General features: G+C 36.6%; 1 protein-coding gene across 1 annotated transcript in view; it reads left to right on the top strand.

Annotated features, from left to right (window-relative positions):
• MEGF9 (multiple EGF like domains 9) overlaps positions 1-27,631 on the top strand; it is an 81,788-nt gene that overhangs the window by 6,221 nt on the left and 47,936 nt on the right. The window lies entirely within an intron of this gene.

Below are 27,631 nucleotides of genomic sequence, written 5' to 3'. Positions count from 1 at the left end.
TTTTTTTTAAAGACCCATAAAATTAAAGTGTGCATTACTTTTCATCTCAGCATTTCTAAACATGTATAAATTAACTTCCAGACGTCCTGGCACCCTTATAAAAAGAATGGAAGAAAAGTATCACAGTACTGTTTTTACTGATGGGTAAATTATGGGTAGAGAGATTACTGCTTTAGGGCACTTAATAGATCAGAAGAGAATAGAAATATAAGATCTTGTTTAGCTGAAAGCAGTGTTAGATGATATTTTTAGTTATAAAGAGCTTTAATTCATGCTTTTTGCCTTGATCTTGATTTTTGTTTATTTACTGTAGGTGTGATATAAAAATCTTTATTACTAATGTTGAGATTATGTTACAGGCACCTCTTCTGTGGTCACTTAGTCTCTTTTCAAGTATGTAATTTGGTTTATCTGTTTTTCACTGGAAATAAGTACCCAGACTACACTAGTGACTTTGGAGGGAGACTTTTAAAAATTGTGATGAAAAAGATAATGTTTGGACATATACGTGTTTGGATCACAGTAACGGTTTATTCAAAAAAATTATCCTTGTAGATGTCTCTTCTAAGTACATGTGATAAATTTGTGTCAAAATAATCCCTCTGGTAATGCTACTGTTTCACAGATAAGTATTGTTGTAAAAAAAAAAAAAAAAACTTTCCCCATTATTTTTCCTTCATTAAGGAAAAAAAACCAAAAAAACCTCTCTTCTGTTCTCCTTGCTCATTTTTTCACTTTAAATTCCTCTATATGTCCTTCTCACTCTTCTCTTTTATTCTTAGCCCCATCTATTCTTTCATGTTCTTTAAGGAATCAAATTATCTTCTCTGTTTAACAATTTACCACTTTGTCCTCCTTCAGTGCCTCCTCAAAGCCCAATTCTCCCAAGAAGTCTTTCTGGAGGAACAAAAGATGTCCTTGAAGATGGCCTGGTAACAGGGTGCACAGGGTTGAACACTTTGCACTCTGAACAAAACCTGTCTTTCTCTGTGACTTTGACTTTTTTCCTATGGATTTGTTTTTAGTCTATTTAATTTAGATTATTAAGCCCATTTGAGAAGAAAGCATCATAATTTCTATAGTATTCAGGACATGGTATTAATTCTCTCTTTATGAAAATAATGAGAGAAGAGTTTTTTCTTTTCGCTCTGGGCTCTTTTTTTATTGCCCAGATTCTGTTTTTCTTTTCTTTTCTTTTCTTTTCTTTTCTTTTCTTTTCTTTTCTTTTCTTTTCTCCCAAGGAACAATACAGGAAAAAAACACCTGTCATAACAGAAGTTACCTGCTTCAAAAAAAGTTAAATACTTTGAATAAGTAGCAAATTTATTTTTCTATTTATAAATAATATAAGTTGTTTTTGTTGGGTAGGTGGATTTGGGCTGCATACCAATATAAAAGGTTTAATTTGGTTGAGAAACAAATGTTTGATCTTTTGAATGACAGAATTTCCTTTGTAGAAATCTAATTAAAGTTAATAGTGAACAGAATGTTTCCAATAATTAACAAGTGTGCAGTACTTTACAGTTTACAAGGTGTTCTTGGAGTCTCCAAGACTGTGACATCCATATTTTGTTGAGTTCTGGGTATCATATGAGTGAATAAAGGCTTAACTTCTTTCCTCTGTTAGTACTTTTGTTGATGAATATTGACCAAATCTTCATAGGTTTTTAGTGGGTTTCACATTTGATATTTTGTATTTCAAACTGTTGTCTTTTAGGTTTACTTTGTTGAATATAAATCTTTGACTGATTTTGCTGCTCATAATTACAGGATGGAAAAATGGTATTTGAAGATGAGGATTTCTTTATATTTTCTTTGCCAGGCACTCTGTGGGGCTGACTGTTAAGGAAAGAGCCCACTAGTCATTGAAAGCAAGTGTGATGGAGATGACAAGGTGAACTACAGAACTTGATTGGGAGGGCTCATGTAAATATCCTTTTTTCCAGACTGATATATTATTTACTTTTCTTCTAGTGTAGAAATCTGTTTGGAATTATCTTAATATACTATTTTGGGTGTATTGCCTCAAATCAGTGTGTTAGTAGCATAGAGACTTGATACTCTGACTTCTCACTTCCAATTTAATATTTGACACTTTGGCTGGAATAGTAACTAATGTTAACTGAGCTCATATTACTATATGCCTAGTTACGTATCAGGATTTTTTTTCCCATACATCATGTCATTTAACTCTTCAACAATGTAATAGTACAATATTATTATCCTTACTTTCTGGATGAAAAATACAGAGAGTCAGAGAGGTAAAGTAGCTTATTCAAACACATCAGGCTTATAAAGTCCATGGGGGCAGGGACTTCTGTTTGTTATGTTCACAATTATGTCCCCAGTGTCCAACTCAAAAAAGATTCTCAATAAATATTTACTGATTGAATGAGTGAAGAAGAGGGAATGGTTTTTTGCTATACTATACTTAGCAGTGTATTCTTGGGGAAAATAATGTAATCTCATAGTCTTTTCCCTCAGTTTAGAAATGAACTTTTCTCCTTCTTTTACCCTTAACTCACAGGAATAGTATGAAACTTACTTAGGGCAAGTGGGGTTCTTTGAGATCTAACAAATTACATTAATTATTCAGTTTTTGTTACCTAATTTTGTTCCTTCTATTTATCTTAGTAAAGGAAGAACACCAGTAAGCAAATGAACATCTGAAGACTTTTGTAGAAAGAGTAGCTAAGCTGGAGAAGCTGAGCGTTTGTCTCTAAGCCATGGGACCCAATGTTCTTTCTCAGTTCTCTCACCAGTTCTGTGATCTCGGGCAAAGAATTTCATCTGTAAAATGAGAGAGGTAGACTAGATTTGTGGTTTTTAAACTGTATCGTTTGGGGGCACCTGTAGCTGCGTTTGGGAGCCAGCATAGGGACTGAGGAGACCAGGTGGGCCTACTTCTGGACCCTCGTCCCAACCTTCACCTCTCACCTCTATATCATTGCCCGCGCTTGAATCAGTTCCACTCTCATTTGGTTTATATACTGGCTTTGTTCTTTCAGTAAAGATTTTTGAAATAGGAATTCTTGTACTCTAAACTTCTGTGATAAAGAAATTATGGTAATCTCTGAACTGTTATGTAGCCATTAAAATGCTTACGTTTTGTTAAGTAGCAATATACGTAAGATAAGAGAAATACACCAAAATGTGAAGTGGCTAAAGCTAAGTTATGGGATTATGGGTCATTTAAATTACCCTCTGTGGGGGCGCCTGGGTAGCGCAGTCGTTAAAGCGTCCACCTTCGGCTCAGGGCATGATCCCGGCGTTCTAGGATCGAGCCCCACATCGGGCTCCTCCACTGTGAGCCTGCTTCTTCCTCTCCCACTCCCCCTGCTGTGTTCCCTCTCTCGCTGGCTGTCTCTCTGTCACATAAATAAATAAAATCTTAAAAAAAAAAATAAATTACCCTCTGTGTTTTTCTGAATTTTCCAAGGTTTTTTTTTTTCAGTGAATACATCCAATTTTTATTTTATAGTCATAAAAAATAAATGAATAAAATGGAAAAAAATGAATAAAAAGTTGTGATAAGCTTAGTAAGCTTTTCTTTATGTGAGATCAAGTCAGGTGATATCACCAGGGCTAGTTTAATTTTTAATTCTTGACATTGACTCAGCAATTTTGATCTGCCTCAGAGATATTTGCTCTCATTGAGTTGTGGTTCTGAAGAAAATAGATTACTGAAGATAATACCCAAGAAAGGAAACTATTCCTGAGGCCTGACAAATCTTAAACAGTGTAGGGTCAACATATCTAAGATTTGATACCTCTAGGGGACATTTAGCTGAGATCTTAGAAAAGGCTGAAGATGGAGCTGGTTCTTTATCCATATCCTTCTGTTTGGGGGTTGTAAAACATGCACTTAAAATTAATTAAAGTAGTTTAGTGAAATATATATTGTTTAAATTGTGCAAAATTTGAATTCATTGCATTGTTCACAGCTTTTACCAATAGAAGAGCTTTATTTCTTCCTTTAAAGATACAGAGCCCCCCAAATTTGGTTTCATTCTGTCCATATGTTTTGCAATTAGATCAGATGGGATTGCTTGTATACTGGTAATATAACAGCTGTTCTATATGATACCCTTGCCAGGGAGACAGCTAAGCATCAAGGGAAGGGGAAATTTATTCAATTAGAAAAAGGAATGTATTCTGCCTAGTCATAAGGAAAATGATAGGAGTAGGAATATTTTCAACCTGGCTGGAGAATGTTAAATAACCTTACTTAGTAAATTGTAGACTCTTTAGATACTCTGTAACTTTTGTTTCAGTCTTAGATGCTTCCTAGAAACTGGCATATTACCAGGGATCTTACTAGATTTTATTATTTATTTTTAAAAATCAAGTGCTTTTACTTGATCCATGTGAGCAAAAGCAAGAAATTATGAGTAGCATTGTTAATTATGAGGAGAACATCATATTCTCTAGTTCCTTTTAATTTTGGAAATGGTTTTTAAAGGTGTAATCCTTAAGAAATATTCTAGGGAAAATTTAGATGTTGTGGTCTCTGAAGGAGATTGGATGAACTGAGTAGCTTTTAGGTTCTCTTCAGTCTCATCTATCATTTTTGGGATGTTATGTTCAGTTTGGGAAACATCAATGGAAATAATAAGGAAAAAGAAGGGATGCTTGGCATTTCAACAAACGTACCCTGTTTTATTTGTGGATTGAAGTTTAATTAGAGGAAGGCCTTGGACTTTTTTTTCTGTAGGTTTCTCATTTGATTTTGTAGTCATTATAATCCCACAGTATGTTTTTACTTATTCATACTGTATGAACTGTATTAACAATATAGCCCCACCTCCATTGATGTTGTGTGGGTTAATGAATAGTTATAACGTGTACCAAAAACACAAAGCAATCTAGCTGTTGGGTATTATTATACTGAATTGTTGGTGTATTGCCTGCAAACCTATCCTGCTCAACTGGTTTTAGTTTCTAAGTTAGTTTGTTGCTTCAACTTGTCCACAAAGGCAGGGCTGAGTGGTTTAGCTAATCGGTAGAATAGCAGTCAGAACTAGATTCCAGTCTGTCTTTCTATTCACTTTGTATGTTCCCGAGCACATTTTTTTAAATGGCTCTGTGACTTTCTTTAGCTATAAAACGAAGCCTATTCCTAACTTCCCAGTCTTCCAAGGTTTTTGAGAAGTCTCACATGCAAAACACTGTGGGCTTTTCTCAAATGCAGTGACTTTATAGAATTCAAACTGTTTTCTGGTATTCTTTCCTGATTACATGGTTCATATTAGGTTATAATATAATGTAAACAAGATAGCTTTTGACTAAACAGAACAAAGAAATAAACAGATGCATTTATATGTGGCTTCTTTACGTAAGATATATTTTTATACTATTTTGTAATTAACATATTTGTATAATTTATGGACCGTAATGATATTTTCTGAAGTTTGGGATGCTTCGGTATTATTTTTCTTCACATACTACCTTGAGAAAATAAAATAATCTTTATCTCATATTAAACTTATAAAATAAGTAAGTTGCTCTTTTGTAGATCTTTAATATTACTTTTGGTTGAGCTGTTTAGAAGGGATTCACTTAACCATTTTTATGATTATGAAAATAATACATGTTCATTTTAGAAAATGTAAAGAAGTGTAGACAAAAAATGAACCCAGATAACTATAAAGTTAACATTTTAGCGGTAACTACAGAATTTTTTTACATCTATATTTACTTTATCCCCTTCTCTGCCATTGGGATAATTGTATATGGATGTATTGCTCTGATACTGCTCTTAAACATAATATATTTCAAATATTTTAACATTTTAAAATGGGATGTCTTTCAAATGAAGTTGAAGTAGTAGTATTGGTGATATTACTATAATCTGGATGATCAAATTCTGGATGCTAAGTTACTGTATTAGGTACTTCCGAATCATTACAGAAAAAACAACTAAACCATAAAGCTTTTTATCATTGACTGAATATAATATTTAATTACTGTATACATTGCTCCATTTCTCACAAATGGATCTCACAAACGAGATCACGTATTTTTTATGAAAACAGCCGTGTGAGTTGGGTTTAGCACTCTTCTGAAGTCAAGTATATGACAGATCAAAATGATAAATAATTCACCACATTTAAATTATTTGTCATATCACCAAAAAGAATGTGAATCTGTTTTGAATGGAGATCTCAGGTTCTATATGATGCTTTACTCGAGACTTGGTACTCCTTGTCAGAACCAAACTAGCAACTATTTCTCATGTGTCTGTTCTAGCACAAGCATGATTTTTCTTGGGTTCAAGTGGCCCTCAAAAGCCCAAAGCAGTCTGGAACCAGGCCAGGCATTTGATATTTTCAATTCTATGATGAGGGAAGTCAAAGTGCCCATCTGCCTGGCTCAGATATTGCCAAAAAAGGCCTGCGTGCTATGCTAAAGAATATGCCAAAAAAAGGGCTCTGGCCTCCAGGAATCTGATATCTATCTCACGTAGTGATCTCTATTCTCTGAATTTTGTGAAGAAAAGGCTATAACTTTTAAATCAAAATAGTAACAAACCATAATGTTATTGAGAGAGGATTAAATTAATGCATGTAAAAAACTTGATTTAGTAGTGCTTTTAATAATCAACACATGGTAAACACTCAAAGTTAGCTATCATTATTATTCATATTGTTTTTATTATCTATTCACAATGTTTAAACAACAGCAGAGAGAACTTTGTCAATTCTAGATTAACACATTTACCAGCTTCCGTGACATAGTCTGTAGACTGGCAAGACATTGGTAATCAGAACATCACAGATCAGCCTTTTCTAACAGGTGGTTCTAAGGTACAGGTAGGACCAATAAGCTTGATGCAAAAGGCTACCTCCTGTCCTCTCAGAGTGGCCGAGGTCGAGAAAGAATGATCCTGTGCCATGTTGCCAGATACACAGTAATTGTACCGCTCAGAACTGAGCTGAATGGAAGCTATTTTCAAAAAACAAATGCAAAGATGGGACTCTAGGGAATCCCTGAAACAGCCATCGTCCAGTTCTGGCAGATGTTTAATCCTCTGGGATCTTTTGTAGGTATTGAGCCCTAACTACAAATGACCTAGGAAAGTGAAAATAAGACTGGGGCCTATGGAAAGACATGACCACTCAAATTTAGACTGGTTGAACATGGATATTTTTGAAAGCATGCCAAATACAACATTCACATACACAGTGCAAGTCACATAATCTCCCTGGGCTTCTCTATCGTAGTCTGTAACATGAGTATAACAGTGCCAACCTAATAGGGTTCTTGAGTGTCGACCTAGAATTCAAACCCAGCTCTGTCTGACTTAAAAGTCTGTGCTCTTTTTTTTTTTCTTTTGACTAAACTATGCTGCATTGCCAAAACAGATGGGAATAGCAGAAATGAAATAAAGCATTCAGTGGATACAGAGCACATTTTGGGTTCTGTTTTTGTCACCTTCCCTAACATCCCCCAGCAAGCCCATACATTGTCCTTTTCAGCACTCATTCTGAGTTGCACAGTGACTCTAGTTTGATTTCAGTAGCTACTGGAAAATCAAAATTAGATCAAAGAGTGTTTCTTGGAGGTAGGTATGGGTGTGGAGTAAGGGTGGAGAGAGGAAATAATGGTGGAAATTAGATGAGACTAAACAAGTAGACAACCATGATAAATGGAGAGCAGAACTGAGCACTAACTGTAAGACTGTCTAATCAGCACCAGAAGGGTTAGCGCTAACAGACACAATGTAATACTTACTAGCATTTGGCAAGAAATACCACATACTGCAAAATGGTAGTATGGATTGTTCTTGACTTGACAACAAAGCCTTTCATCTTTTACTTAATATGGACTCTAGGTCAAGACGCTGGTGCAAAACAATATGTTGTAAAAAGTAGCAGGTGATATTTGATTACATAAAAGTCAGAGAAGAATCTCAGACTTGCAGATGTGGTTCATAGTTCTACCGGTCACCTGAGGGAGCATTCCTCCTGTTTTATAAACTTCACCCAAAGTTTAATCGTCTCTCAGGTCAGACAAAGGAGAAGCTATTATTTCAAGTATAGACCCAGCCCCTTCTGATCCAGTTGCAAGACATACTGACAAATGATATATATGCACACTTTTGGACAGTTTGTATTTATCAGAAAGAAATCGTTTCAGTTTGTATGACATCAAGACTCAGTAATAGCAGTGTGTATTACAACATCCTACAGTGTACAAGTACAGTGGTCAGGTTGAGCTCTACGACTAGCTGTGGAGGATATATATTCAAGGCAAAACCTGGTTATATCATTCTCCTAGTTACTTTAATATGATATTTATACTTCAATATAATTCTCCTGTTTCATCACCTTAAGTGATCCCAGCCCATACCTCAAGTTTCTTAATATGACTTGTAACTTCTCCATAGTCTTTGTCCTCATTTCCTACCGCCCCTCCTTGTGCTTTCAACACCAGCAGAATCAAATTGCTTATATTTTCTCCCAAATACCATGCTTATTATCATCATCATTATTATTAATAAAGCAATCATCTGTGGAGGTCTTGTTCTGTATCAAATATTAAAAGCTTTAAATGGGGGTGCCTGGGTGGCACAGCGGTTAAGCGTCTGCCTTCGGCTCAGGGCGTGATCCCGGCATTATGGGATCGAGCCCCACATCAGGCTCTTCCGCTATGAGCCTGCTTCTTCCTCTCCCACTCCCCCTGCTTGTGTTCCTTCTCTCGCTGGCTGTCTCTATCTCTGTCGAATGAGTAAATAGATAAAATCTAAAAAAAAAATAAAAGGTTTAAATGAGTTATTATGGCCTTGTTTAATTCTCAAAAGAACCTAATAAGAAATATATACTACTATCCCCACTTTACTAAGCAGGAATCAAGGCTTTGAGAGTTTAAATACACTGAGCAAGTTCTCATAGGTAGTAAAATATAGAACGTTGATTCAGATTCAAATCTGTCTGGCCTCAGAGCCTCCTCTCTGAATCACTAAGCTAACTGGCCTCTTGTTATTTGGCTTATACTGTTCCCTCTGCCTGGATTCTCCTTCTGTTCAGTTTTAATAAAGGCCTTAATTGTAAGCAATAAACACCAATGCTTGCTGATTTAATCAGAAGTGGAATTTATTAAAAGGATATGGAAGATTTCACAGAATCTCCAGGGGAACCAAATTCAGGATGTGGAATAAAGATAATGCTCAATCGTGCCCCCGGGAGGTCCACTGAATATGCCTCTGACACCACCACTGAATTCGATGCTGTTGTTTGCACCTTTGACACTAACATTAGGTACTGGATATGTTGTAATGGCAAGTACTGCTGCCACTTGTCATACTGTAACCATCTCATCTGCTACCAGAGAAGGCACCACATGCTCATTCCTTTGAATCCTTAGTTGCTAATTCCAAGTGGAGGGTGGATATGATTGTTGGAACCTCAAACACTTGCTCAAGCCCTGGATGCAGGCAGGGGTGAGGGGGTAGGGAAAACAACAATCTGGCATTATGAACCTTTGTGGTGGGAGAGCCAGGCTTCTTTCCCCAGATAGGAACAGATTCTAAAATAGTGGGAAATTATACAATGATACAAGGCTGCCGAAAACAATGACAGATGTCTACCACATCCCTTTCTTTCACCTGAGAAGTTTATTTGTCCTTGAAAAACATCATCCATGCGGCCTGCTATACAACTGTACCTTATACATTCTAGTATTACTATATATATCATATCTTTTGATTACTTGCTTTTTAAACATTCTTGTTTTAAGTATTACTCGTTTATGTAAATGACTCCTCTATACCTTGTCCTCAAGTAGCTTATAGGCTGTTTTATTGATGTCTGTACTCTCTAGCATCTACCTAGGATAGTGTTCAGCACATAGTAAGTACTCAATAAATATCTGAGGTGAACTGAAGGGTAATCCTCCTGCCCACCACCACTAGAATGTAGATTCTCTAAGGGCAGAGATTTTTGTGTTTGTCTCTCTCTCTTTCTTTTTTTCAACCACTATATCCCCAGAACCTAGGTGAAGTCCTAGCATGTGGTAGGTCCTCAGTAAATATTTATACAATAAATGAATAATCCTAAATAGCAAATTATTTATTTCTGGGAATGACACTGTCAGAAAGACCTTCAAATGTGAATGGCAGAGTCAAAGCACTCTGGCATAATTTCCAACTAGACCACATACAAGGTGAGGCCAGAAATGGCCTTATTCATCTCTGGTTACCTCTTCTTCCCATTTAGAAGCATGATCTGGAAAGGGCAATTTGGAATTCTTTCCCAGACCTACCACAATAGTCACTAGCCACAAAAAGGGCCTAAAGTACCATACTTGCTTGACATGAAACCTTTTTTTGTCCCCTTTTGTATAACCAGTTATATCCTGAGATTGTATCTATTCTGGGAAGAAAGGGCTTTTGGGCAAACTGTCTTGTACCTTGTATTAAAAAGTATAATAACCTAGGGCAGTTAGTATTTCACTTTGAAGAAATGAGGAAATGAAGGCCTATAATTGTGGAATGATTTGTACAAGGGCAGTGGAGTAGCAGAGATGTACTGCAGACCAGAGATCTGGGGCTTTTATTGGTTAGCTTTTTGGAGGGAACAAAAGGACAATTAAGTGAAGCTAAAAGATAACTTGTGTTCAAGCTTTTAAATTAAGAATTATTATTATTATGATGATGATGAGTGGTAACTATCATCTGGAGACAGACTGCCTAGATTTAAATCATTTTCTCTACCACTTACTGTGTAACCTTGGGCTGTGCCTCAATTCCCCCATCTGTAAAATGGGCCTAAGAATAGCACCTATGTCACCCCATTCTTATAAGGTTTAAGTGCTAACGTGAAATACTTAGAATGTCTGCATAAGTAGGCCTTTTACATGTTAGCTCTTCTTTTTATGTTATACTTTGAATACCTACTTTCACTACTTTCAATCTGTTTAATTCTTCACTACCTCTAATCCTTTCAATTCTGAATTAGTAGTATTACCCTGTTTTACAGAGGACCTGTGTCTGAAATGAGATTAAGTTGTTTGCCTAATAGTCACTGGCTGAAAAATACTGGTTAGCTGGGATTTAAACCCAACTCTGACTTACTTTTCAAGCTCTTTCTATTGGGGCAAAATAACAATCTAAAAGTAGATTGAGCTTCATGTGCTCTATTATATTCTTCCAACCACTCCTTCTAGTTTTAATGTATCTTTTTCCCCCCCCGCCGCCTTCACTCTCTTCTGATTTGTAGTCATTGTCTTTCTGTCCATACCATAGATTTGTTTACCAGCCTCATTGGTTTTCCTCTTGATGCCTTGGACTTTTAGTAGAAACTGTGCTCTGTACCTGGAAAGACCGAAGCATTTCCTCGCATACTATGACTGCCCACTAAATTTCACTTTTACTCTTTTGTTAGCCTAATTGATCTGTTCAGTAGACTGGTTTCCAGAAAAGTTAGATATCTGTTATGAATCGGGTAAGGAATTTTATGCATTAACTAGGATAGCGCTGAAGGGCAAATGGCATACATCCAAAAGCTAAGGGTCATTTCTGCCAGTGTACGGGTTTGTCAAATATAGAGATCATATCAAATAATGATATCGAGTTGCTACAAGTTTGCCACCTAGTGTATTAGTTTTCTGTGTATTAATCATTGTTTAACTTGTGCATAAAACTTCTGTTGAGCAATTCCAAATGGACTCCAAACATTTGGGGCAAAAAAAGGTATGATTACTTAAATTTACTGTTTTACAGAGTTATTCTGCTTAGAATGTGATCTTTCTTGTTAATGGCAAGCATTTTAACAGCTTATTGGAGGGATTTCTCTTGCTAAATTTATTTCAGTTGATAATCTTTTATAATTGATCACTTGTTTAGAAATACACTTAAAATCAATGATTAAGTAGTCTTCAGGGGCTAAAGCTACAAGTGTCAGGAAGCTATTATTTTCTATTTCCTTTTTGCTTAACCAATCTGCAGTGGTACCTTACTCTCATTTTCCCTTTTCTCCTTCTCATCCCTCATCCTTTCTCCCCTTCCTCCCTTTTTTTTTTTTTAACCAGAAAAGATTTCAGGCCCTTTTTTTCACCTGATTTTTGTTTAAAGTTTATTTATTTACTTAAGTAATCTCTACACCCAGTGTGGGATTTGAACTATGACCCTGAGATCAAGAGTCGCGTGCTCTTCCTACTGAGTCAGCCAAGCACCTCCACGTGATTTTTTTTTTTTTTTTTTGCCCAAACTGGCCTTCAACTGTGTTTTCCTAGGACGGCTCAGCTTAAGACTTTGCATTTATTTTTACTTAAGAAATAGGGAAGAGGGTATGCTTTTGTCAGTAAGTTTACATTGGGCTTTCCATGTTAACAAAATAAGATTCTTTTATTCATGTATTAGATTATTGTTAATCACCTGCTGTGCACCTAGTGCTGGGCTAGATAGATGCTGGAGAGACAAATAACACATGGTTTCTGCCCTTGACCCCTAGTGAAGGGTACAGAAGATCAGACTGCAGGGTGGTAAGTTCCATCATAGTGGTGTGCACACACCACAGAAGGAAAGAGGGACTCCTTGCCCGGACTTTTCATGGGGTGGGGGCAGAGGATGTTGTCAGAGCAGCCTTTCTGGAGGAAGTTTGGTCTGAGCTGAAATGGGAATTACAGGGTGGAGGAGGAGGGGCCTCTGGGAAAAGGGAGCAGCATGTGAAAAAGCACGGAGGTAAGAGAGCACATGCATGGCCTGTTCGGGGACCTGCAGTCCTGAGTGGTTTGACTAGGGAAGGATAGGGTATGTGAGGATGGAAGAGGAACTGGTGAGATTTGAGGCTAGAGTGGTTGGCAGCTATCGAATAAAAAAGTGTTTTGTATACTATGCTCAGATGGATTCTCAAAGTAATGAAGAAATATGAGCCCCCAGGTGACATGGTAGGGCTTGTGTTCTGGATCAACCTGGAAACTGCAGTGTACTCCTAAAAGAGTAAGTGATCCCCAGCAAAGATAATTAGAGGCCGCTGACTGTCTCTCTAAATCTTTTCCAGCATTAATTTTGAATTAAAGGGTTTACAAGCTAAGATAATGTAATAATAGAAGGGTGACATGAATTAGTTTTTCTATCTTCTCTTATTAAGAAGACATTTTGCCTGTTGGTATAACACACAGACTTGGATGGCTTAAATTAGAGACTAAAATCAAAGCCAGCAGTTGGTGCCGGACCTCTTAAGGGATCTGGTGTTAGGTTGAACAAACCGAAGTGCCTGCTGTATGCCAGGCACTGTGCTGGAGCTGAGGTGGAGTTGTGAATGACTTAGGTGTTTATAGTCTGGTGGAGGGACAGACTTGTATGCAAATACTTTAGGATACTTGTGTATTAGGTTCCTTTACATACATTTTCACTTGCCATCTTACCTCATATCTTTGAAGTATGGATGGGGAAACCGAAGGTAATAGAGGTTCCCCCCACCAACTTCATAGAGATATAATTGACCTATAACATTGTGTGAGTTTCAAGTGCACAATGTGATGATTTGATATACATATATATTGCAAAATGTTTACCGTAATAAGGTTAGTTAACATGTCCTTCATCTCATATAAGTATCATTTTGGTGGTGGTGTTATGGTGAGAATATTAAAGTTCTACTAAGAGAAGTATTTAACTTAGTCAAGATCATATAATGATGAATGGTAAATAGCTACAATTCAATATTCAATCTACCTAACTCCCCAATTTTTTTCCATTCCTCCCCCCAACATATGCACTACTTCCCTGACAAGGCAATGCATATATATTTTTGAGCCTGATGTAGTTTTCTTCCCTTCTCTTAATTCTTTCCAACACAACACAAACCAATATTGCTGAGCCTTGAAGGATCCAGTCGTTGGTGGTTAAATGTGCAGGCTTTAGAGGTGCCTGGCTGCCTCCGTCAGAAGAGCGTGTGACTCTTGATCTTGGGGTCAAAAGTTCAAGCCCCAGGTTGGGTGCAGAGATTACTAAAAAAATAAATAAATAAACTTTAAAAAAAAGTACAGGCTTTAAAGTCATAATGTCTGGATTTAAATCCCAGCTCCGTCACCAATCTAAGCCCACTTCATAGAGTCATGAGTACTTTTACGAGATAATTTTGCTAAAGCATTGAAAACAGTGAAAGCACAGGGAAAGACTTCAATAAAGACTTGTTAGTTGTTAAAATCATCTTTGGAATAGCAATCAATCTATTTTCCAAACATTCAGGAAAGTTTATTAACATGAATTTAAATCAACCTATCTTATTCAAATTAATCTTAGAGAAATTTTACCTAGCATGCATATTTGAAATATGACTTCTTGTTCAGGGGATCAATGAATGGCCTTGCTCTCATAAACAAAAACCTAAGAAAATACACCTGTGAAAGTAGCATAAAGACACTTAACTGTTTTACTACGGAAAATTTTGAAAATACACAAAAGTTAACAAAATAGTGTAATGACCTCTCTCATACCTACCACCTACCCAGACAACCGTCTAGGCCAATCCTGCCTCCTCCATATCTGCATCCATTTTTTTCGCCCTTGTATTATTTTGAAATAATTATAATCCCGACATAATATCATTTCATCCATGAATATTGCAGCATGTGTTTCTAAAATACAGGGCTTCTCTTATTTTTTTTTAAATAGTCACAATGCTGTTATCAGGTATAGTCAGCAAAGTGCTTTCTTTATGATTGAGGGGAGATCCTTTTTTCTTTTTAAGTTAAATCTAGAGACTTCGATCATTTTTTTAAGGAGAAGAAATGAAAATTGGTAGCTTATTTGGTGGTTGTTTCTGACATTGCTAAATACTTTATATAGCCCAATTGAAGATGAAAACTAACAATAGAAGGACTGCTTGAATTGTTTGGGTAGAATTGGGTACAGACTATTATCCAGTTTTTACATGTGAGTAGACTGACTCAAAGAAACGAGTTGTCAGAGGTCATATAAACCATAAGCACCCTGTGCTGAAATCCGTCATTTGATTCATGCTTATTCCATAAATATTTATTGAGTTCAAGAAACTTGCTATTTATATTTCTTTATAAATGCCTATGACCCACATTATTTTTATAGCAAGGACGTTCTTCTCTTTGATTACCTAATTTCTTCTATCTTTTGTTGTCTTAGAATTTTAAAGTACTTTTCCCCTCCCCTGTCCTACCCTAGTTTTTAGCTGGTGGAGTGACTTCAGGGTAACAGAGGGGCAATTTTGGTCTCCAGCAGAAGGTCAGTTGCAACTATGAAAACAACTCAGGCAAATGGTCTATTGATAGGAGAACTTTTCATTATAAAAAGTTCTTTTCAAATTCCAGGATATTGGTTGCTTAGTCACTGAAGAGTCTGTCCTACCATTCACTAGCACCCTGGGTGTCTGAGCAGACCTGGTGAAGAATGTACTGCTCATTTTGAATGAGAAAAAAGGATAGAGAAGCTGCCTCAAACATTGCATCACCTAAGTCAAACATTCTATACGTGATATATAGTTGATACAAGACATTAGTCTTTTAGAATATACTGTAACATACAAATAATTTTCATTTTAAGTGGTGCCATCTTGGACTACAGCCACGAATCTTTTAATATACATTAAAATGGGCATTGATGAAAGTACATTGCTTTCCTGGTCTCTGTGGGTGAGTAAAATTGTTTTAATGTGTCAAATCTGGTGATGTCAACAAAATATCCCAGTGTACCTCCCTTCTTTATTCCCCTTCTTTCTTTTTTAAGCTCTTCGACCTCATAATTTCCCCAAACTCTCCACTCGACAATGAGCAGAATTGATAGTGCCAATGAAATCTGTCTTTGGTATTGGTTCAGTTATATATCTGGAATGTTTATTCCCCTGGGCTTTCCAACTGAGGGAGCCTGGCATGAACTCCTACTTTGGAAAATATCTGAGTGGGCAGACTGATTTGCCACATTGCCCTCATTGTCTGTCTTTGTTTATTCAGCTGAAAAGCTGTATTTGTCTCTTATACAGCCAGTCATGAATCTCAAGTTCTCAGACGCTGTTAAAATGGGTAGAAAAATTGTTTGAGGAAAGGAAAGAATGAAAATTGTTATCAGATATTGACATAACGTGCAATGAAGGTGCCGTCTTAGGGAAGAGCATAATGACTTTAGGTGGTTATAAAGTACAACTCTGAAAACATTTTTATGGGCCTGTTTTATTAGGGTCTTTGATTTTCTGTGATCTCTCCTACCTTTTGAGTAAGAGACACTGATAATTCATCAGCAAATATGATTTGGTTTTGCTACAATAGAAAACTAGGTTTTTAGGACATAAGTGTACCGTTGGGCCCAGGTAATGATAAATTTCCTGTGGTCATAATAACATGCACATGCTCTTGGCATTTACTTTTCTGACTATCTTTATCTCTCAACTGGATTATTTTAGCAGGCTACTTTGCCTTTGTTCTTTCCCAGTCCATTCTTTAGATTTCTAAATGTAGATCTGAGGGCACCTGGATGGCTCAGTTGGTTGAGTGTTGGACTGTTGATTTCAGCTGAGGTCATGATCTCAGGGTTGTGAGACTGAGCCCTGCATTGGGCTCTGTGCTCAGCTGGGAGTCTGCTTGAGATTCTCTCTCTCTTTCTCTGCTTCCCAGCCCCCCTTCCCCAGGTGTGCTCTCTCTCTCTAAAATAAATAAATCTTTAAAAAAGTAAAAAAATAAAATGTAAATCTGATCATGTCATTCTATCTTGTGTAAAATTCTTCCATGGCTACTCGAATGTCCTTGACCTCTCATTATTCCTGCCTCCTATTCTATGCCCACACCACAATGAATTTTTCTCAGTTCTCTGTGGTACTATACTCTGTCTTAACCTCTAGGTCATTACATGTGCTACTCCCTTGAATTTGGGATAATCTTCCCCTTTACTTTTAGCTTGACTAAACCTCCTCCACATTTTTGTGTGCCTGTTTAGATTTCTTCCTTTGGAAAGTCTTAATTAGGTGTTTTTCCCTGTGCAAACACACATACCATGTTTTCCCATAACGTTGTGTGCAAATTTCCATTTTACTATTTATCACACTATATTGCTCCTTTGTTTTTCTCTCTAAGACTGTAAGCTGTATGAGGTCAGGGACCATAGCTCTCTTCTATATTGTTGTATCTCCGGCATCTAGAAGTTATGTTTCCCATTTCTGGTTCCATGCTAATTTGTTGAATGAGTGAATTAATCATTATGTGTCTTGCCAAGAATCTTCTCCCTAGCAACCTCAGAGAAGAATTAGGGTTCTCTGTTTTCATGTTCTTGGTATTTTTCTTCCCATCTTTTTGTCCTGTTCATTCTTTCATTTGTTCATTCATTCATTCATTCATTCTTTTATTTTTTAGAGAGGTGGCATGGAGGCTGGGGTGGCACGGCGGTGGCGGGGAGGGACAGAGGGAAACGGGGAGAGAGAATCTTAAGCAGGCTCCATGCCCAGCATGATCCCATGACCCTGAGATCATGACCTGAGCTGAAATCAAGAGTCGGACACAACGGACTGAGCCACCCTGGTGCCCCACATTTATTTATTTATTCATTCAACAGCACATGGCTTTGAACCTTTTAAACTTCCTAACCTTGCCCAGAAGCGTGTAAAGAACATGCAAAAGGAAAACTAATGCATATACTTACCATACGCTTCCTTTGTCCATTCTACCTAAAATTATATTCCCCAATACACATGCCTGCAGTTCCTCCTCCTCTCCTCCACCCCTGCCATCCTCTACCCCTGCCATGTTTCCCTTCCCTACATTGGTTTTGCTCCTTACCATTTATCTACCTTTTAACAAACTAGATATTTAACTTGTTTGTATGTCTCCCCCTTGCTAAGATATAAGGTTCATGAGGCATGAATTTTGGTCTTTTTTATTTAGTGCTGTGTCCCCAGCACCTGATACAATGTTCAGCACATGGCAAGCCAATATATATTTGCTGCATGAATGAATAAATTCATGCTCATGGATGTGCATTTTTTCTTTTTTACCTTTTCAATGCATCTGATGCAGTGTTGCTTACGGTACTGTGCTATATGTTTTCTTTCTTTCATTTCTTGAACTTTACATTTAGTCCCATTTTGAGGCCATAGTTTTGGCTGCCCAGGCAAATATTCTGTTTGTCCATTTTATTGGCTTAGGTAACCGTCACTCCACTTAACATCTCACCTCTCCATCTCCTAACCTAGTATCTGAAACCCAAGAGCCTTGTCTGTGTGTGTTGAGAAAGGGTGAGGATTCATTTAAGTATAAGTCAGATGTAAAACCTGTTCTTCTAGAACCTAGATAGGACAAGTGGATAAATAACCATAGTACAAGGTTGAGTAGGATAATATTTATTAATGAGAAATGTTAATTAATGGGGAGAAACTATGTCTCATAAAAAATTATGAACTGTATCAAGCTTTCAGAAAAGCTTATAGAAAGTGAACACCCTCTGTATACCTACCTCTCAGCTTTAGACTATCTAAGTTTTCTCCCACGTTCACTTTGGATTTTTTTTTCATTTTGAAATAAAATACTAGATATGATTAAAGCCTCAAGTGTTCCTCCTTTATCCCATTTTCTTCCCTCCCTACTCAAGTGTAACCACTATTCTGAATGTGGCCCTATGCATTTAAGAAAGCTTATACACAGACGTACACACACACACACACACACACACAAATATAGTGTTGTTTTAATGTTTGAAACTTTGCATAATGGCATCTTTTTTTTTTTAATATTTTCTTATTACATTATGTTAGTCACCATACAGTACATCCCAGGTTTCTGATGCAAGGTTCGATGATTCATTAGTTGCGTATAACACCCTGCATAATGGCATCTTATCATGCTTTTCTCACTCAGCATCTTTTTGAGATTTACCTTTGCTGGTTCATGTCACTCTGAATGATTGAGTTGCTGTGTAGTTGTTCACTCTGAATGTACCACAGTGTACTCATTTTCTTATTAGTAGTCACTTCAAATAATGTTACAATGGACATCCTTGCACATGTCTCTTTCTTCACATATGGGAGAGTTTCTCTAGGGTGGTGCTCCTCGATCAAGGTGCACAGGAATCACCTGAGTACGTTGTTAAAATGTAAATTCTGATTCAGTTGGTTTGAGGTGGGCCTGAGAATGTGCGTTTCTCGTAAGTGCTCAGGTAATGCAGATTCATGGACACACACTGGGTTCCTAGGCACTGCTAGGTTGTAGCACATCATTATCTTTCTAGATGTTGTCACCTTGTTCTGTGAAGACCTTATACAAGTTTATATTTCCATCAGGACTCTATGAGAGATTTGGTTGTTCTAGGAGTAGCCTCTTTTAGATGACTACCTAAATTTAATCTGTAATCATTCTCTCCTTAAAATTAGATAAATTTTGGGGAAGGGAAACATTAAAATATAAAGCAAAATTACTTCAGTAGATAGTTAGCTTACTTTCAATATTTCTTAGGATCTAAATTAAATATAAATTTTTTTAATTAAAATATTTTTATAAAAATTCACCTATTTCATTTCAAATGGTCACTCCATTTATCATTGTCAACCCAGATGGGGCTCTGACTCTAGAATGAACTATCCCAGATTGCTGAAAGGGAAGAAGAACTGTGTGTCAGGCCCTGTGCAACATTGTTTCATCCCCACACTTGTCCGGGCTCACAGCTAAGCGGTAGAGCCAATGTTTGTGGTCTGGTCTGTCTGGCTTCAAACCTTATATGGGAAATTAGTTTACTACTCTTAGTTTCAGTTACCTGTAAAAAGGGGGTAGACAAGACAATTAGATTCCTAAGTCCTAGCACTTAAAATTTCCTAGCTCCTTTGGTAAAGTAAGAAACGCATACAGACATGCTGTATAATAGCTTCTACCCCCACCTGTTTTTTTTTTTTTACTATGATTAAAAGATACATAAAACTTACCATTGTGTAAGTGTACAGTTCTGTAGTGTTGCATTTATTTACATTGTTGTGAAACAGATCTCTAGTACTTTTTCATTTTGCAAATTTGAAACACGGTTTCAATTAAATAGAACTCCCCCTTACTTCTTTCCACTTTCTAATCTCTGGTAAGCACCATTCTGCTCTCTGTTTTTCTGGATTTGACTACTTTAGATGCCTCATATAAATGGAAAAATGTAGTATTTGTCTTTTTGTGACTGGCTGATTTCATTTAACATGACTTGGAGGTTCATCCATGTTGTAGCACGGGACAGGAAACCCTCGCTTTTTAAGGCTAAATAATATTTCATTGTATGTATATCCCACGTTTTGTTTTGTTTTGTTTTGTTTATCCATTCATCCATCAGTGGACCTTTCGGTTGCTTCCACGTGATGGCTATTATGAATAATGCTCTGAACAGGGGTGTACAAATGTGCCTTCAAGGCTCTGCTTTCAATCCTTTTGGGTATATATCCTGAAGTGGGATGACTGGATCATATGGTAGTTACATTTCTATAGGAAACTCTATACTGTTTTCCGTAGTGATTGGACCATTTTACAATCCTGCCAATGGTGTGGTGAAAGCTTTTAAAGGTACAGAAGGTAGTGAATGGGATACCTGAAATCAGAAGTGAAGGAGGAATAGGTAAATTCCACTAGAGTGGAGGTAAATTTCACTTAGCCTCTGTTTCTCTTAGATATTTTGGCTAATGTTGTTTGTTTCTCCAAGACTATTACTTTAGGAGTGGAGGAGGGAGTCAAATTATTTCTTTTTTGATTTATTATTAACTGCTGGTCCCTGAGAACTTCTGAAATTGTTAACTTCCATTAGTGCTGTGGCAATGATTAGGGGAAGTTTGAGGGTTGTGTTTTGTATTGTTTGCGAACTTAACATCGTGGTGCTTCCAACTTCTCATTTAAAAAAAAAAAAAAAAAAAGGCCTCCCAATCTATTTTAGAATTGATCCTGACCATTTCAGTTTTCTTTTGAACATCCTATGAGAGAGAAAGAGAGAGAGAGTAAAGGGGGTGTGATTAGGTTCCTCTAAAGGCCTGTAGAAGAGCAGAAGTCAGCTGTGGAGTTGGAAAAGGGGTTTCTCCTCTCTCATGCCGTTAAGATTTTTGAATTTGAAGTGTTACCCAAATGCTTAGTCATGATGATAAAGCAGAGAACTTCACAGCTTGCAGTGTAGAACAATGTTTATACTGTATAAGTGTTTGATAATAGTGAAGAGTGGCAGGAGAGTGGGAAGAATTTGTCAACATGTTTTGAGGAGTAAGAGGATTAGATAGGGCATTCAAAGTAAGATAGCCCACTTCCAGTTCCAAAAGAAAAAAGTACTTAAGTGTCCTTTGGAATAACTCAAGGCTCAGTTATTTCACTTGGCTCTTAGCTCCACATCTATTAAACTTTTAGCACTGTAGACAACTGCAGACAGGTATATTTTCTGCCTTGCAGTGTTTGTTTATTTATTTAAAGAGCGAACAGATTTAATTTCACTGTATGACATACAGACAGGTATCTGTATGTTTGCAGAAGCAATCTTTACTAGTGACACTGCCCAAATTTAGATTTTCCTGTTGGACATCTGCAGTTGATTATCAGTAAATCTCCCACCTCCAGTCTCCCCACTCTGGTCCCTTCTTCACACTGCTGCTAAAGGTAATCTAATCTCAGTCGGACATCGGTGGCCTTCTGACTCGGGGAAATTCCTTACTTTCTCTGTGCCTCCATTTCCTTCTTTTATCCCCTGTATCACCTGACCTACCTTATAGATAAGTTCTTCGAACGTTTTAAATGTTTGTGCATGTAGAGTACATAAAACAGTGCCTGGCATGGAATAAGTTAATAAATGAGTAAGCACTAAGTAGTGGAGTGGAGATCATTACTGTTGTCATTATTGGTGTTGTTATTTTTGTTTTTGTTGTTGTTTTCACTTCTGAAGCCCACTTCTGGCCACTTCTGCATAAGAATTTTCTGTATTTCCTTTTTGCTTATAGCAAACTTTTTAGGTATATTAGAATCACTTTTGAAGCTTGTAAAAAATGCATATTCCTGAGACCCCCCCCCCCCGAGATTTCTGTTCAATAGGTATAGGATGGGACCCAGGAATCCAAGTTTAACTGTGCTCCCCAGGTGATTCTGAAGAGGTGGCACTGATTTGGAGAATTGTTCCATGCAGGATAAAGTGCCCAAGTATACCTTTCTAATATGTATTTTCTTCAGGGAGTTATTCCTCCCTGTTAGTCTTTGTTGCAACCAGAGTAAGTAGATTTTCTCTGTACGTACTTTTGTCCCTATATAACCCATGTGTTTTCCCAAGATGGTATGGCATAATTTTGTAATTAAATACATATTTATTCCTAATAATCCACAAACCATCCATTTAATAATATGTTTAAAAATTGGGTGGGATAGATGTTAAACTCTAATATGTGAGACCAACTTTCTTTTATTGAAATTAGGCATGATTTCTAGGTTAAATCACTTGGTGCCTTAGGACAGTATTTTTAAGTTGACCTTTTCTCTTGCTCTCTCCGTGCTCCTTTTCTCCAAACTAATTTTCCAGGTATTACAATGAGCAAATAGTGCTAGCCTTTAAGTTGCTCAGCTGTGCTCTGTAAATAGACACACTAAGGCAAATCTAATCCCAACCTCAGAAGCAATCGGCAGCACTTGAAATTGAAGCTCTCCTCTTTTTCTTAGCCTTTCTGTTCTATTGCTACAAAATTAAGGTATTAATGACATTATTTAGGGTAATTTGAATGCACTCAGAGATCTCTGATGATCCCTGTTCTCAATTCTTGCAATCTGTAGTAACATCTAAGGATGCTACTTTGCTAAAAAGATTGCTTATAATAAAATGTAGGGTGAGGAAAGAGAAGGCCCTATCCTAGGTGTTTTCTTTTCCTTGTGTCCTGTAATTCATAGAACATCCTCGTACGTTAGGTATCATTATCCCAATTTTATAAAAAAAATATTTACAAAGAGGGCATGAGTTTTAAAATCATAAATAATGGTTTCAGTATTTGAGCCCAGGTCCCTTGACCTCATAGACTGCTCTCTTTCTATTATAGCATGGAGCCAGATTTTAAGTTGCACAAATTCATCTTCTGTATTTGCTCCTCCCTCCTCCCCACCTCCCCTTAAACTGAAGGATATTGTGAACATTTTGTAAATAAACAAATTCATATAAATTCAAAGTTTGATAGAATACTTATTGAGGTATTTGGTCAATTCTTACAGTACATTCTCAATATGATAATAGCCAGAGAGAATAAAATGTCCTTCCAAAAAGTAAGCAATAACTCTTACTAAATGGCAAAATTGGTTTTTTAAAAGAAGCCTTGAAAAATGCAAACAAATAGGAAAATGGTGGCACAAAAAGAAACTTTTTTTGGCCTATGTTTATATAACAGTTTTGTAGTTTGGTATAGTCTGTATCCAGAATTTAGAGAGATACTGGAGATAACTATTTAATGGTATTATTTTAGTTATGAGATTGTATTTAAATAAAATAAACTGGTCCCAAATATTAAATCATGAGTGTATGTTTTTGGCTCTGAACAGTATATTAACACTCAGTGACCAAAAGCAAATGCAAGGTGTTCTAAATCTCCCGTTGAGAATTATTTTTGTAGCTTGAGCAGCTGTTTCCCCCCACCCTACTGTTTGCTAATCATTTGACTCGATGTCACCTGCTTAAAAAGAAAACAGACTGAAAAAACAAAAAACAAAAAACCACCCAACTGCATTTAACAGCAGTAGGTGGAATTTCAATTTCTTTTTCTTGTTTTTCCCCCCTCCCTCCTTCCCCTTTTTTAAAGGAAGAGAGCTCTGTGGTGAAGTGGAATGAGGAAGAACACTAGAGTAAGAGAAACCTGGGTCTGAACACTGTCTCACCACGTACAGGAACTCTGTGGTCTTGGGCAGCGACTTAGCTTCTCCAAGTTCTGGTTTCCCTATTTATAAACACCCCTTGCAAGGTTGTTGTGAAGCAAAGTGTTCATTCAAGTAAAATGTGTGACTGATAAAGGCTGAGACATTGTAGGTAATAGTAAGTGGTATTTTTATTATAATTAATAATAAGGCTGACCTAGGGATTAAGATAATCAGTTGTGTGAAATGCTTTGCTCTATTTTACCAAACTCAGAATTATATCTATCGATAGCCAGGTAAGATATGACCTTCAGTAGAAGACCTCCGTGTAATTTAGAATAGAAGTCTTACTCAAAAAAATCAAGGCAAAAAAAATTAGAAATAATGAGAGTTCACCAAAATGACTATGTATATATCTCCAGAAAAAAACAAAGTTAAGTATTTCTAGCTAATACTAATTAGAGCAGATAATGGGGGGAAAAAATCACACTAATCACTACTGCCACTACTACCACAAATGATAAAAAGGTTAGGAATAATCTCATCAAGACATGTATGAAACTCATGTACATATATTTTTAAGTTATGAAATTTTGCTGAGAGATAGAGAGGAAGACTGAATAAATAGAGAGGCATAGCTGTGCTCACAGGCAGAAAAATGGACTAACGTAAAGCTACGAGTTCTTGATACACTAACTTTTAGAATAAGTGGAATTAATGGGAAAAGTACAATAGGATCCTTTTTGGAGGAAAAGTGGCAGTAGAGTTCAACTGGAAACATGAATAACTATCAACTAAAAGAAAATGTAAAGAAAGGTAATCCATTAGTGAAACATGTTATAAAGCTGCAGTGATTAAAACTTATTATTATTTTTTTTTACTGTACTGGTACAAAATGGACAGATCAAGTTAATAAATCAGAACCAGATTCTGATGTGAAAAAATATATTAGCATACCATATAAAAAAGACCACAGTTTATTTAACATTTTACCAGTCGACATTTAGGTAATTTTCAGTTTTTAGTGATTATGAATAAAACTGCTGTAAACATTCACTTATGCTTACCTGTGAACATAAGTTTTCATTTCTCTTGGGTAAATACCTAGGATTAGAATTGCTGGGTCATATGTAGGTGTAAATTTAAATTTCTAAGAAATGGCCAGATTGTTTTCTAANCATTCCTGCTAGTAACATGGAAGAGTTCTAGTTGCTCAGCACTGTTATCAGCACTGGGTACTGCCAGTTTTTTAAAATTTCGTCATTCTATTAAGTGTGTAGTAGTATGTCATTATGGTTTCAATTTGCATTTTCCTAATAAAAGATATTGAGCATCCTTTCAAGTGTTTTTAAAAAATTTTTTATTACGTTATGTTAGTCACCATACAGTACATCATTAGTTTTTGATATAGTGTTCCTTGATTCATTGTTTGCGTATAACACCCAGTGCTCCATGCAATACGTGCCCTCCTTAAACCCATCACCGGCTTAGCCCAATCTCCCACCTCCCTCCTCTCTGAAACCCTCAGTTTGTTTCCCAGAGTCCATAGTCTGTCGTGATTCATTCCCCCTTCTGTTTACCCCCTCCCTTCATTCTTCCATTCCTTCTCCTACCAATCTCCCTGCTATTCCTTATTTTCCACAAATGAGTGAAACCATATGATAGTTGTCTTTCTCTGCTTGACTTATTTCACTTAACATAATCTCCTCCAGCCCCGTCCATGTTGCTGCAAATGTTGGGTAACCGTTCTTTTCGATGTCTGAGTAATATTCCATTGTATATATAAACCACATCTTCTTTATCCATTTGTCTGTTGAAGGGCATGTGGGCTCCTTCCACAGTTTAGCTATTGTGGATAATGCTGCTATAAACATTGGGGTGCATATGGCCCTTCTCTTCACTACGTCTGTATCTTTGGGGTAAATACCCAGTAGTGCAATTGCTGGGTCATAGGAGAGCTCTATTTTTAACTTTTTGAGGGACCTCCACACTGTTTTCCAAAGTGGCTGTACCAACTTGCATTCCCACCAACAGTGTAAGAAGGTTCCCCTTTCTCCACATCCTCTCCAACATTTGTTGTTTCTTGCCTTGTCATTTTTTGTCATTCTAACGGGCATAAGGTGAAATCTCAATGTGGGTTTGATTTGAATTTCCCTGATGGCTAATGATGTTGAACATTTTTTCATGTGTCTGTTAGCCATTTGTATGTCTTCATTGGAAAAGTGTCTGTTCAGATCTTTTGCCCATTTTTTGATTTGATTATTTTTTTCTCGTGTATTGAGTTTGAGAAGTTCTTTATAGATCTTGGATACCAGCCTTTTATCTGTAGTGTCATTTGCAAATATCTTCTCCCATTCTGTGGGTTGCCTCATTGTTTTGATGACTGTTTCCTTTTCTGTGCAGAAACTTTTTATCTTGACGAAGTCCCAAAAGTTCATTTTTTCTTTTGTTTCCCTTGCCTTTGGAGACGTGTCATGAAAGAAGTTGCTGTGGCCGATGTCGAAGAGGTTACAGCCTATGTTCTCTATGATTTTGATGGATTCCTGTCTCACATCAAGGTCTTTTATCCATTTGGAGTTTATCTTTGTGTATGGTGTGAGAAAGTGGTCAAGTTTCATTCTTTTGTATATAGCTGTCCAATTTTCCCAGCACCATTTATTGAAGAGACTGTCTTTTTTTCACTGGATGTTTTTTCCTGCTTTGTCAAAGATTAGTTGACCATAAAGTCTAGGGTCCATTTCTGGAGTCTCTATTCTGTTCCATTGGTCTATGTGTCTGTTTTTGTGCTAGTACCATGCTGTCTTGGTGATCACAGCTTTGTAGTATAGCTTGACATCAGGCAACGTGATGCCCCCAGCTTTGTTTTTCCTTTTCAACATCAAGTGTTTATTTGTTATACATACACCTTCTTTGGTTGAAATATCTGTTCAGACCTTTTTCCCATATTAGAATTGTGGGGTTTTTTTACTGTTAAGTTTTGAGAGTTCTTTGAATATTCTTGACACAAGTTCTTTGACAGAAATGTGATTTGCAAATATTCTCCCAGTTGGTAACTGTGTTTTCATTCTCTTAGTAGTTTTGTAAAGAGCAAAAGTTTTAAATTTTAATTAAGTCCAATTTATAAATTTTCCTTTTATGGATTTTGCTTTTGGTGTTGTATCTAAAAGTTCTTTGCCCAGTCCAAGGTCAGTCACATTTTCTCCTATGTTTTCTTCTAAAGGTATTAGAGTTTTACGTTCTACATTTGGGGTTATGATCTATTTTGAGTTAATTTTTGAACAAGGTGCGAGAATAGGTCAAAAATCGGCTTTTTGCATAGGGACACCTAACTATTCCAACACCATTTATTGAAAAAACGATAATTTCCCCTTGAATTTCTTTTGCACCTTGTCAAAAATTAGTTGATGATATTTATGAGGGTCTATTTCTAGGCTGTTTTGTTCCATCGACCTTTGTGTCTTTTCTTTCACCAATAACACATCATCTTGATTATTATAGCTTTGAAGTAGGTCTTGGAATGAGTTACTGAAAGTCTTCCAACTTTATTCTTCTTTGGCTGTTCAAGTTTACTTTTTTAAATTTATTTTAGAGTCGGTTTGTGAATACCTACCAAAAAATCCTGACGGGATTTTGAATGGTGTTCACTGAATCTATAGATTTAATTGTTATGCTGTGTCTCTCTATTAATTTAGGTCTTTTTTTGTGTTTTTTTTTTCAGTGTCTTATAGTTTTTAGCATAAAGATCATGTATATATTATGTTAGCTTTATCCCTAAGTGTTTCATATAGGCAGATGACAAGAATTATCCACATTTTATAGATCGAGACACTGAAACTCAGAGCACTTAGACTTATTGAAG

Source organism: Ursus maritimus, unplaced genomic scaffold (assembly GCF_017311325.1).
Source record: "Ursus maritimus isolate PB19 unplaced genomic scaffold, ASM1731132v1 scaffold_17, whole genome shotgun sequence".
Classification (NCBI taxonomy): domain Eukaryota; kingdom Metazoa; phylum Chordata; class Mammalia; order Carnivora; family Ursidae; genus Ursus; species Ursus maritimus.
The sequence above is the reverse complement of the archived record's forward strand: the minus strand, read 5'-3'. Positions and strand labels throughout refer to the sequence as shown.